Source organism: Prenolepis imparis, unplaced genomic scaffold (assembly GCF_030444845.1).
Source record: "Prenolepis imparis isolate NDT839.2.m4 unplaced genomic scaffold, iyPreImpa1.0 SCAF_8, whole genome shotgun sequence".
NCBI lineage: Eukaryota > Metazoa > Arthropoda > Insecta > Hymenoptera > Formicidae > Prenolepis > Prenolepis imparis.
In genome coordinates this window covers 2,016,984-2,030,856 of record NW_028141166.1, presented here as the reverse complement: position 1 = coordinate 2,030,856, position 13,873 = coordinate 2,016,984, and positions in this window count along the sequence as shown.

The window sequence follows — 13,873 nt, the reverse complement described above, 5'->3', positions numbered from 1 at the left end:
TGAGTTGTTGGTAGCCTCGTTCGCTGTTGCTAGGCCGTTCATAGCCTCGTTCGCAGCTGTTGCTAGGCCGTTCACTACCACTCATTGTAGTTAGATAGTAGTTCGATAATCCTTCGTAGCTGTTCGATAATTATTCGTAGCCGTTCGATAACCCTTCGTAGATGTTCGATAACCGTTCGATAGCCGCTCCTAACCCGTTCACTGCTGCTCATTCAGGTTGATAGCCGTTTCTGAGTTAGCGTTAGCCGCGCGTTGAAGTTCGTTTATCACAATCTGTATTGCCCGCACATCCTTCTCGAACGAAGTCAGCTTCTCATCTGATTCTTTCTGTTGATTCATCAATCTTTTAACGGAGGATTCCACATACAGTTTGTTGACGGCATCGGTGTCAGCCTCAGGTTGCGCTACACGACGAATCTTCCGCGACCTTGCGTCATAGTCCGTAACGACGCGACACAGAGCGTTTTCGTGCACATAACTTTTCACCAATCTATCCCAAGAACCGCTTGTGCCGGTTGCATCATTTCTTGGTTCGAATAATCCAAATTGGTTGATAGGCATTTTTTTTCCCCCGATACGAGTGACGCTGATCGACTGATTAGATTTGTCGAGACACCATTCAATTTATAATAATGCCTGCTTCGCGAAGTTCCTCGATGATCGACAGGATCTCATTGTCGTGAGCGTTGTGGCCAGCTCGGCGCGAAGCGTCCAGCAATCGTACCCGATCCACTAGCTCGTTGGGGTCATCCCAGTGTATGTAATCGATCTTATTGTCGGTTAGCGCCATCGCGTGAGGCATGAATACTCCCTTTCCAGATTTTTTCTTTTCAATCGATATCAATGGTGCGATTATATGTTTGTACTTGTATCCCCTGTTGCTTCGTAATTGGCCTTGTGTGTCATAATTGCGTTTATGCGCGTTCGTCGCCAATAATATGCTCTTGTATTTACGCATATCATCCTCCGTGTAAATGTCATCATCGGGAATTCTCTTGAAGATCAATTCGTATAATCCTGGTGTACCAATGTACCTCACTTCGTCTATAATTATAGAGTCATATTTGTCAATGTCGAATCGTTTGTTACCGAGACGCATTTCATCCTTGTCGAAATAGACACCGTACACGTGATCGATTTTCCTTTCTTTGTCGCCACCGAGGAGAGTGCTCATGTACTCTTGTCCCAGTGGTCCCAAGTGCTTTCGCAACATTTCTTGACCTTCCAGCGTTTGTAATGTGTTTCGAACAAACGATGTTTCGAGCGTGCTGCCCGAGGTTTCGAAAACATTTTCGTTTGCGAGTGTTTCGGGTATAGGTTGTACGATTCTCGTTGTCGCGAACGGTGTAGAGGTTATCATCGGTTCATCCAGTAAAGCATCCGATGTACGCTGTGTCGATGAGCGATTCGGGTTTGACCGTTTCCTTTTTTTCGGTGTCGCATCATCCTTCTCCTCTTCCTATTCCTCCCCCTCCTCTTCCTCCTTGTACCGCTTGATGGGTAAGATTTTAATCTTTGCGGTACTTTCCGGCTCGTTTTTCACCGCGATCGAGTTGTCGACAATCTTTTGTAGCGGCTCAATAATAGGTCTAAAATGGGTCTTGATCGTGATATCGTCATCGATCTTACCAGTCTTCAAAGCGCGATGTTTCTTGCGGATTGATTCACTAGTTTTCGCAATCTCCTTCGCTATCTTTTCACGCTCGCGAATATTATCGTTCTCAGCCATGTCGGTAGAGTGTCGAACGCTCGTGTTTCACCTCTCTCGACAGAACATCGGCAACGACTAATTGTTTTGCGGTATCGCGAACACGTTAAATCCGTTTCTGTATCGGCCGTTCGTAAGCTATCCTTATCTATCACTAGAAATCCATACTTTTGCTGCCAACAAGTACGACATAATTCACTGAAATCCTCGTATGACATGTCAGTATTCACGTGATCATTGTACACATGTTTCAAGTTGGTACCATCCTGTTTAAACAAGATTAGCAGGTTTGCGTTGTCGCGTATAAGATGTTTCGGTATTCTTGCGTATGTTTGACAGAGATAGAAGCAGTCGACGTTCGAGTGGCGTCCCATTGAAAAGTATTCTCTTATCGTATTTTGTTTGTCGCACGCCACGTCATCGAAAACGAAAATCGAGTTTGGACATGCTTCGCTCGGTGGAATGACGTCACTGTTATTGGAGAATGTAAAATAGCCGATTTCATCGATCGACGTCAACAAATTCTCCAGATACTGATATTTTGGCTGTTGCAGTGACTTTGAGTACACATACACGTTTTCAAAGCGGACGCCGTGCGGGCTTTCTATCAAACTAATCAACACGTTAGTTTTACCGCAATTCGAGGGGCCGCAAACGATCGCGCGTATAGTAGTCGGCAGTATCGTACCGTGTCTACGCATCTCCGCGTTGTCCCCCATCGATCGTAATCTGGCGTCGTAATTCATCACGCGTATCGCGAAAGGTTGTCGCACGAATCTCATTTTCCCACTCCCCGATTGAATCGAATGCTTGCCTATTTATAGCTGCGCGGAACCACGAATCGCTCAGTAACGAAAAAATGTTTGTCTTGCTATCAAATCCTTACGATATTTGTAATTTGAGCGCCGAACAGCTACAATTTGTGTCGAAAACAGTTTTATTGCGAATGTGTGGCAATTACGTCCACTGCGTGTGGGACAAGCTTCCGGAACATATAAAGGCGGATTTGGAGGTTCAAACTTATCGCCGCTGTTTCGAACATTACAATCGACCGTGGCAGCAGACGCACATCGACGGTCCAGCGCCGATGATAAAGGATTGCAGCGAATGTCAACGAAAATAGGTAGAGGCCTATTAAATCTCGCGATAAACGCACTTCCGATCGAATTCCATATCCCCGGCTATCAGTTTTGCGGTCCGGGCACGCGACTACAAAAGCGATTAGCCAGAGGCGATCGAGGTATCAACCCATTGGACGCAGCGTGCCGTGAACACGATATAGCGTACTCTCGAAGCAACGATCTCATCGAGAGACACGCGGCAGATAGGATACTCGCCAAGGAAGCGCAAACTCGCATCGTTGCGAGAGATTCGACTCTCGGTGAGAGAGCCGCCGCCACAGCTGTCTGGGCAGCGATGAAAACCAAGACGAAGTTCGGTATGGGCCTGAAGACGACAAAGACGAAGACGAAGAAAAAGATGGCGAAGAAGCGAATAGTTCCGGTAGCGAAACGTGGGGGTGTATTGCCGATTCTACCAATGTTGGGCGCGCTCGGATCTCTGGTCAGTGGAGCGGCTGGTGTAGCAAAGATGGTGAACGACGGAAAAGCCGCACAACGTCAGTTGCAAGAGATGCTACGTCACAATCGCGCCATGGAAGGTCACGGATTGTATCTCGCTCCATACAAACGCGGACGAGGAGTTTCAACGAGAAAAAAGGGGAAAAAAAACGTCAAAGAGACGCTAAAAATGCCACAGGGCGTAACTACCAACATACAATTGCTACAACTGGCAAAACGTATGCACATTCCGTATTTTAGAGGTGTTTTCATGCGTGATTCATTACCGATCGGTGGTATATATCGAAACGAGAGCGGCATCGTAAATTTGGATAACGCTAAAGGATCGGGTACTCATTGGGTAGCGTATGCAAAGAGGGGGGATCGCGCTATATATTTTGACAGTTTCGGCAATCTTCGACCGCCGAATGAATTGGTGCGATATTTAAAAGTGACAAAGATACAATACAATTACACACCTGTTCAATCAAAGCATCTGTGGACAATTGTGCTTACAGTTTCTCCGAGCGGTCGATGCATGTGAATTTAAAGACTGACATTGCGCTATTTAACTCAGTATTCGTTAAACAGTTTTGCCGATATGTCTATGACATTCACACTGACCGGGAAGAGTAGTGTTCTCGCGGCAAACTACTTTCCCGCCATAGATTTGAGCGACGATGAATACGAGCTAGGTCTAGCGGATTTTGAGACTTATCACACGATATCGAACGTGAATTCCTCGAATAATAAATTTTACTTTGGCAAAGATGACGCGGAAATTACGATTCCCGAGGGATCGTACGAGCTGCAAGCGATACATGAGTTTTTGAAACATGCAATTTTACGAAAACGTCCGCGACACGCTGTTCATGACGATGATAAAAAACACGCTGACACCACGCATATTCGGACGAATGACGACGGTGACTTTGAAGATGGAGAATATCCGATAGTGCTCCGCGCTAATTATAATACGATGAGGAGCGAGATCAAATGCGCCTACAGAATGAATTTTAGCAAGCCTAACAACATTGGATCGCTGCTGGGATTCTCGAACCGTATACTGCAGCCGCGAAAATGGTATAAGTCGGACATGCCGATTAATATTATCAACGTGAACATTATCCGCGTAGAATGTAATGTGACCGCGGGCGCGTACAGCAACGGCAAACTCGTTCATACGATACATGAATTTTCACCGAGGGTACCACCAGGATATAAGATATCGGAAACACCGGCGCACATCATTTACCTGCCGATCATCGTGCGGAGCATTACGGATTTAACGTTACGCGTTGTCGACCAGGACAGACGATTGCTCGATTTTCGAGGAGAAGAGATCACCATTAGATTGCACGTACGACGACGACAGCGATAACGTACGTGTGCGGCGTATGAGATGCTCGTGTTGAACGGATCGAAAGATACGAGAGATAACACAATCTTTACGGAGCCAGCGACAACAACAACGTCGACATTCACTAATATCCAATCATCCGGTTGCAGTAAGAAAAAGAAACTGAACGCATCAAACGTTGCGTTTTTACAATCTTTGGGATTCGCGGTGCGAAACATCTGAACAATGACCGACATCCTCAACATTGGAGACGAGCCAATCTTCGACGATCGCATCGTCAAGATCGAGACTCACACGTACAACCCGTTCGCTAACACAACATTCGGACACAGTGATGAGATAAGAATACCCATACAACAACAGGATCTGTATACGTTGCCGTATGAAAGTTTCCTATACATCGAGGGAGAACTAAAGATAAATAAGCCGAAGGATCTGCTGTGATACTGGGAAATAATTGTGTCGCATTCATGTTCGATGAGATTCGATACGAACTCGATGGCGTGGAGATTGATCGCAATAGAAACGTGGTAATAACAAGTTTGCTCAAAAACTATGTAACGATATCATCCGATAGAAGCGTGATTATGAGAAACGCCGGCTGGACTGATCCGACTACTGCGAATGGAAACTTCAATTTTTGCGTACCGCTCTACATGTTATTGGGATTTTGCGAGGATTACAGACGAGTGGTGATGAACGCTCGTCATGAGTTAATCTTAATACGATCGCGCAACGACAACAATTGTCTGATTGGAGATTCGACGCTGGAGCCTGTGATCAACATATTCAAGATACAATGGCGAATGCCGCATGTGTTGTTGAGCGAGATTAAGAAGCTGTCGATGCTGCGCGCTCTGGAAAGCGGACATTACCTCAGCATGGGTTTTCGCTCGTGGGATCTGTATGAGTATCCGCTATTGCAGCGTACAACCAAACATTCATGGGCCATTAAGACAGCGACTCAGCTGGAGAAGCCACGATATGTTATCTTCGCTCTGCAGACAGGTCGGAAAAACATCATGTCTGAGGATATGAGTCGATTCGACGATTGCAAGATGACCAATGTGAAACTCTATCTGAACTCGGAATGTTATCCATACGACGATATGAATCTGGATTTCGATAAAAACAGATGGTCGATTCTGTACGATACGTATGCGCGTTTCTGCAAGAACTATTATGGATACGAGTATCTCGAGCCGAGTCTCACCGTCTCAATGTTTCTACGTAACGGTCCGTTCGTGATCATCGATTGTTCTCGACAAAACGAATCGGTCAAGAGCGCAACCGTGGATGTGAGATTGGAATTCGAGTGTAAGGAGAATGTGCCGATGAATACCACTGCGTACTGTCTCATCATACACGATCGCGTGATCCAGTACAACCCGTTGACCAATGTTGTGCGCAAAATCACTTAACGCACCAACAATTTAGAGAGAGGGGGAAGCATAGCAGAATATAAATCAAAGTGTTATGAGATAGTTGCCATTCTTCTTTTTAACTGATACATCGAAGAGAGAGATCTGGTCATGTCCGTACCAACGTTTGTGGATCTACAGGGGTTTATCCTCAATAAACAATTCATTGTAAAGGAAGCGGCAATCCTGAGAAGAGGATTTATTTTGTCACATTATTTTTTCGCATGTCCTGTACCATGGGGTGTGCTCATAAAATCGGAGAGACACATGGTTGACTCGAAATCATCATGGATTGCAATGGGAAGATGGAAACGTTCCATACAGCATGGCTCAGCGTTTGATTACAACAGCTATCGTTGGTGGACCACATGAAGAAGAAGAATCCATTCTCGTATATGTAAAAGGACTTGAAAAGCGAGAATGGTTAGCCGATATATTGGATGATGCGGGAAACGGTTTCATTATTGAGACCTTGGATGCTGATTACGATGATATCGAGTCTCTAAATAATCTAGATGTTAAAAACACTATGCGATGTGGAAAACATGTTAAGAATTGCGCATTACAAAATGTATTCAAAATATTTAACTGGTGGTCGCAACGCCAGAAAGAATTGCAAGATTTGGAAAAATAAAATATTTAAACACTAATGTGTTTTATCTCTTATTCCCCTTCCCCAATCCTTTCCTCACGAATCGTTTCTAAGAATTCTTTTTATCCGAGCGCCGTTTCCCCTTCTCCTAAATTTCATAGCGCCAATAGTATTCTAGAATCTCCCACCATATTTACCCCACTACTTTTAAAAATAAGCGTCACGTATATTCTTAATTTTATACGATCAGTGTAGCGTTAACCGTTCATACTGGTGGTTCACTTTTAAAATCTGGAAATATGTACTACGCTAAAAGAAGCAGTGGCTCCGGCAGACGTGTGAATAATTACGTCCCGAGTCGTGATGACACTCCATCGTTTGAGAATAAATGTGACGAGTAAGTTTAACTTCTTTCTATCTTTATATTTTTTTTTTTTTTACAAATTGTATTATTTTCAAACTAATTTCATTTTTTACAGCATTTCGTTGGAGCGTCGTGCGGTTCGTATACTAGGCAGACGATACGCATTGACAGCTACGGAATTTAAATTCCTCGAAATTGGTATCAAAGTGGATCCACCGAGTTACGTGGAAATCGCCATAGGAGATCATCGAGGAAAGGAACTGATATTATCTCTCGAAGCGTGGAAAGGACTCTACGAGCAACGTCACAATATTCAGAATCTGCTTCGAAATGATTCTAAAGATGCCTACAGTTTTATAAGCGTTGGACCGTTAACAGTGCGAGTTCGTACGATTAACGACGCCAAGTTAATAAGTCTTGAATCTTCAAATGTATGCATGATGATGATCGAATCGACATTACACCGTATGTTCGATCTCGATCCATGCATTGATGTAACTTTTGACCGATTGGTTAAAATTACCAATACAGTCGATATCAAGTTTACGCAATTTTCAAATATCGCGTCCAATGTAACGAATCCTAAAGAAGTATCAAATGTAATACGCGCTAGCGACGCCTTCAACAAGCATCAGCTCATCGATTGCGAGCTGGCAGCTTTAGTTTTTAGTCCATAATATGTAAGAAAAAAAATATTTAAAAGAAGAATAAATAGTTTTTAAGTCTAAATTATGATGTAATTTCTTTGCATGCATTTCCATTCTCCATCTTTCTCCCACCCGTAAGCAGTCTCAGCTCTCATACGTAGCTCGTTGTAAGGTCCTTGCGGGGATGACGTCATGCGGAGAAGGGGGAACGTGACACTAGAGACTGAGAGGCTAGGGATCGCGAGACTAGGGACTGAGAGGCTAGGGATCGCGAGGCTAGGGACCGAGAGGCTAGGGATCGCGAGGCTAGGGACCGAGAGGCTAGGGACTGCGAGAGAGGTAGCGCTTAGGAGAGAAAGAGAGAGCGCGAGGTGAACGCGAGAGAAAGAGAGGGTGTGAGGCGAACGTGAAGGAGAGAGATGTTGCGGCGAGGAGAGAGAGAGAGAGAGAGACAGAGAGAGAGAGAGAGAGAGAGAGAGAGAGATGACGCGAGGTTAGGGACTGCTAGAGAGATAGCGCTTAGGAGAGAAAGAGAGAGCGCGAGGTGAACGCGAGAGACAGAGATAGCGAGAGGCGCATGCGAGAGATGACGCAGTGAAGGAAAAGAAGAGGAATTTTTAAAATGAATATATTAATTTAATATTAATTATTTTTAATTATGAATAAATGTGTATTATACATTAGTAGTAATACTATGAGAGTTCTAACTCAGGGGCAATGAGGGGGGGGGGGCGAGGGGAACCCAGGGCGCGGGGAATGACGTCACGCGGGGAGGGGGAATGACGTCACGCGGGGAGGGGGAGGCGTCCGCGAGGGTAGGGTCCGCGAGGGGTCCGCGGGGAGGGGGAGGCGTCCGCGAGGTTAGGGTCCGCGAGGGGTCCGCGGGGAGGGGGAGGCGTCCGCGAGGTTAGGGTCCGCGAGGGGTCCGCGGGGAGAGAGGAATCCGTGAAAGACCGCATGAAGCTTTATGGGTGAGGGGTCTGCGGGGAGAGAGGAACGCGAAGGAGAGCGCGAGGCACACGTGAAAGAGATGACGCAAGCGAGGCGTATATGCAAGAGCGAGAGAGATAGTGCGAGATGGCTAGGTAGCGAGATGACGCGAGGCGTTCGCGAAGGAGAGCGCGAGGCGCACGCGAGAGAGATGACGCAAGAGCGAGAGAGATAGCGCGAGATGACGAGAGGTAGCGAGATGATGCGAAGGAGAGCGCGAGAGCTGATGCAGCGAAGGAGAGCACGAGAGGCGGACGCGAGAGAGACTTTTTTTTTTTAATAATATTTATAGTAATTTTTAATTAATAATAAGATTTTAATAGGAGGAAGGGGAGAGGACTTATTCTAAAATAAATACATTTATTTAATATTTAAAATAATTTTTATTTTTTAAATGAGTATGTGTGTGCAATTATACAATTTTGTGTGTGTGAATTTAAAATTTAAAATATAATAATATAATATAAAAATATAATAATATAATATGAATATATAAGAAAAAATACAAATAATAAGATAAACAATATAAAATGTAAAATATAAAATGTAAAATATAATACAATAATTATAATATATAAAAATATAAAATATATAAAGCAGCGCGATGGTGGCTGCGAGGTGGTGTCGGCGGTGGCTGTGAGGCGAGGTGGATGCGGTTTCTACATAACAAAAAAAAAAAGTTTTTTTTATTAATTTAATAATTTTTAAATATTTTAATTTATTTATTATAAAATTAATGAGACTTACCAAAAACAAAACTTGTTTGCCATACAACCAGGATTGAGTTCTGTTACACAGAAATTTTGAACTCGCCATTCAAAATAGTCGAGTGGAGAATGATACAAATTATGCGTAAAGATGCAATCATACAGGTTTTTCGTGTGACGTTTTTTAAAACCTATTTCACGCCCGTGTATTGCCTGCACGATTGAATTTACTGGAGTGTTTGTCGATAGTGCTGGAACATTGGTATCTACGCTTAAGTAACGTCTGCGTAGCGATCTTCTTATTTCTTCAAGTCGCGCGATTCGAGCGGTCCGTGACTGCAAATTTCCAATTAATAATTTCTTTGGGTTGATTTTCATTACGAAAATTCTCATTAGTTCTTGTGGGCATTTTCCTTCTAACAAGTCGATACATCCATCGCACTCCAACTCCCATTTACTATAACTCACTTTATCACTTTCAGTCGGACGCACTGCAAAATTTTTTTCTTCAAACCGAGCAGCAAATTTTAACACATCTTTTTCCAGCGATGCAATGTATTCCTCCAGAGTTAACATCTTTACAACACGTTTTCCCTTCAATTAGAGTATATCTTACAGTTTCATGCAACCGCACAGCACGAGCATGTGAGTATAAGTCTGCTACTCTATGACACGACACATATATTATAATGTTGCTCCCCTCTTGATTTTAATTCTACATCTCTCTTGTTCTAACTGGAGTATCATGTCTCAGCTAGCTCATCACTTTTTAAATCTCCAGAGAACGAAGAAATAGTTTTGTTAGCTATATCTTATTGGGAAAGAAATAATTAAACATAGATTAACAATAAAAAATATTTTATTTGTTACAAACATCGTGAAGAATATCATTTACAGCACATGTTAATATTTCACAATCTATGAGTGATTCACTATCGTATGCATCACTTTCGCGTATCGCTTTTACAGCATCACATACATTAGTAATATTATTGCGTTGTAAAATAGTTGCAAATTGTTTAAATTTTTCATTCACAAGATGAGTATTTTCACATAGCCAGAAATACACATGATCTATACATTTTTCAAACTCAAATAAATGTAATAGAGTCGATGGCTTCATATATAAAAAATTATTGGATAATGTTAATTTTACAATTTTTGAATCCGATATTTTAACAATTTCTATTGTTAGATCTCGAATCCGTAATGGAGTTTGAGATGATTGTAAAAATCGTTCAATGTCCGCACGTTTCCGCATTAGTGATATCCATGTTTCAATAGGCAATATTATGTGGTTGCCTCGATTATCACCAAGAGCTAATTCCACATATGATACAGCTCCAACGCTGATTCCTATTTCCAAATATTTATAGGATGTTGCGGTTAGAGCATATCTTCGCCCAAGTATACGAGTCGCACGCTGAATGCTATAAAAATAATTAGAACAATATTTCAAAAATTATTTAAAAATCTTTATTTTGACAAAAAAAAAAGAATCGAAACTTACTTGTCACTTGTATTCTTAGACATTTCTTGTATTGGAACGTAATAATTCATGCTGGCGGAGTACATTTTTAAAAGAACCTTTCACATAAGTGATTGATACAATACTAAATCATTATTACAAGTTTTTATTGATACAAAGCAATAGGGTGGGGATTATTGCTGACACAAAATTATTTTCAACCAATCAAAGCGCCGATGCACGGCTGCTATGACATCATCCTCAATGAAATATTAAATGTAAAATAATGCAACATATCCAAAATTTCAAGCGTCAATGTACGACTGCTATGACATCATCCTCAATGAAATATTAAATGTAAAATAATGCAACATATTCAAAATTTCAAGCGCCGATGCACGGTTGCTATGACATCATCCTCAATGAAATATTAAATGTAAAATAATGCAACATATCCAAAATTTCAAGCGTCAATGTACGACTGCTATGACATCATCCTCAATGAAATATTAAATGTAAAATAATGCAACATATTCAAAATTTCAAGCGTCAATGTACGGCTGCTATGATATCATCCCCAGGTGTTCAAAACGTATGTAACAAAATCACGAGAAAATGCAACATAATTAAAATTTTCGAGCGCCAATGTACGGCTGCTATGACATCATCCTCAAATGAAATGTTAGAATTATTGTCAAGGTCAAAATGTGCAAAATGTATCAATTTCAAGCGCCAATGTACGGCTGCTATGATATCATCCCCAGGTGTTCAAAACGTATGTAACAAAATCACAAGAAAATGCAACATAATTAAAATTTTCGAGCGCCAATGTACGACCGCTCTCATCTTGAGATGAATCTCGCGAAATGTGCAAAAAATGTATCAATTTCAAGGTCGATACATCATTCGTACGTAACAAAATCACAAAGTGCAACATACTCGAGTGCCAATGATCTCTACGATTAAATAAAAAGGATGGTAAAGAGGCATACTATGTTAGTATCATTGTCAGAGGTTCAGCAAGAGCATCTCAAAAATGGCACAATTGGAAGCAAGTTTGATGGAGCAATCAGCAAGGGTGAATTCGGTGGAGGAATACATTGTGTGGGAGCAGCAATGTGACGAATACATCGAAGCGCTGGAAGAACAAAGTCGAATAAAACGTCCACGATTACCGATCGGAGTTCGACAATCGCTTGTCTCCCAAATCGCACGTCTCGAAGGGTTGAAGAATTCGGTACGCAGACGTTTTGTACACGCAGGTGCCGGAAGCAGTTCGCGAGACATCGGACTCATATGGCGAGAGATTGATACGGCGTTCGAGAGCCGCATCTTGACTGGTGCGGTGATAAACAGCAACCACATCGAACCTCGTCAATTTCTAGAGGATGCCAAAGACATTGTGATCGAACACGTGCAAAAAGTGTTGCAAAAACACACTAGTGTAAAAGTGAACACTATATTTAATGGTGAGTTTTTGTCAGGCGATAAGCGCGCTAATAAAAGTGTCAACACTAAAAACTTTGAAATCTTTCGCACCTCCGATTTACATGATTGGTACAAACGCCGCGTTATCGAGCCCACACTAGCATCGCTAGAAGAATTTCAAGAACGTGATAGTGGTTGGGCATTATCGCGAATAAACAATTTAACTGTAAATATAAACAAGTATAATCCAATGCGTGCGGGATGTCACATTAAATTACCGCGAGAAATAATGATGAAGAGAGCAGTGATTAACGTGCAATCAAAAGACAATGCATGTTTTGCGTGGGCGGTGGTCGCAGCTCTATACCCCGCAGAAAGAAATGTGGAACGGGAATCTTCATATCCACATTATACGACAGTACTCAATCTCCAAGACATTGAGTTTCCAGTGACTGTGAATCAAATCAAAAAGTTTGAACTATCAAACAACATTTCGATAAATGTGTACAGCATCGAAGAAAAGAACATTGTCTCGATACGTCTCAGTGAGCAGAAGAAAGACAGACACGTCAACTTGCTGTACGTGGAAGACAGCAACAGCGTTGGACATTTCACATGGATCAAGAATCTCTCCCGTCTCGTGAGCTCGCAATTGGGCAAACATAATGGTCAAAAATATATCTGCGATCGGTACGTATATTTAATTAAAAACGCAATATATAAAATATATAAAAATGTAATATATATATATACATATATATATAAATTATATATGTGGAAAAAAAACTAATTATTTGTTTTACAGATGCTTACACTACTTCCATTCGGAAGACAAGTTGCAGTCACATATGGTAGACTGCGGAAAGATGAATGACTGCGCTATCCGGTTACCGAGCGATAAGGACAAGTGGCTCGCGTTCAACAACTTTAATCGCAAAGAGCGACTTCCTTTTATCGTATACGCAGATCTCGAATGTGTGCTAGCAAAGACGGAAGAAGAAAAAAACTTTCAACATCACCAAGTATTTAGTATAGCATATTATGTACATTGCTCATATAACGATTCATTATCCGAGTATTATTTTCGTCGTAGTGTAGATTGCGTTTCGTGGTTTTCCAAACAACTACAAAATTTAGCGATACGCGTAAAGAATATTTTAGCAACTAACGTCCCCATGGTAAATTTAACATCAGACGAGTGGGAAAAATTTCATAGCGCGACACATTGTCATATATGTGAGAAACCATTCACGCAAGATGACGATACACGCGTACGCGATCATTGCCATCTGACCGGGCGGTACCGAGGTCCAGCACACTCAAATTGCAACTTAAATTATAAAAACTCTTTTTGCATTCCAATAGTATTTCATAATTTATCCGGTTACGACTCACATTTCATAATTAAGGAAATAGCTACAGCGTTCGAAGGAGGAATCGAATTACTTCCAATAACTAAAGAAAAATATATATCATTTACAAAAAATGTTCAAATTGCAGAAGACAAATCCAGAAATATTAAATTACGTTTTATCGATTCATATAAATTTCTCAATACTAGTCTCGATAAATTGGCATCATTTCTAAGTAAAGATAAACTCAAAAATTTACAATTGAAATTTCAAAATT